This window comes from Penaeus monodon, chromosome 27 (assembly GCF_015228065.2).
Source record: "Penaeus monodon isolate SGIC_2016 chromosome 27, NSTDA_Pmon_1, whole genome shotgun sequence".
NCBI classification, from domain to species: domain Eukaryota; kingdom Metazoa; phylum Arthropoda; class Malacostraca; order Decapoda; family Penaeidae; genus Penaeus; species Penaeus monodon.
In genome coordinates this window covers 6,001,761-6,002,024 of record NC_051412.1, presented here as the reverse complement: position 1 = coordinate 6,002,024, position 264 = coordinate 6,001,761, and the positions used below count along the sequence as shown (strand labels likewise).

General features: G+C 36.7%; 1 protein-coding gene across 5 annotated transcripts in view; it reads right to left on the bottom strand.

The window, feature by feature from the left end:
* Positions 1-264, bottom strand: part of LOC119590555 — a 24,786-nt gene that overhangs the window by 23,402 nt on the left and 1,120 nt on the right. The window lies entirely within an intron of this gene.

The window sequence follows — 264 nt, the reverse complement described above, 5'->3', positions numbered from 1 at the left end:
ATGTTTCTCACTCTCACGCACTCAATTCTTTCCCTTGAGGTTGGAATCTGGTCAACGATATTCACTCATGTGTAAACTCGGGCTTCAGTCATGTAAACCTCTGCTAAACACGTCACTGGTTTTCTTAAATATTTGGTTCGAAAGACGTGCCTTTTTCCCTTCTTCTTTGTTAATTATCATTAACCCTTTTTATTAACCCTTTTTGTCTATATACACTGCTAACATGTCACCCCTTTATCAAATATTTGGTTGAAAAAATAGGAC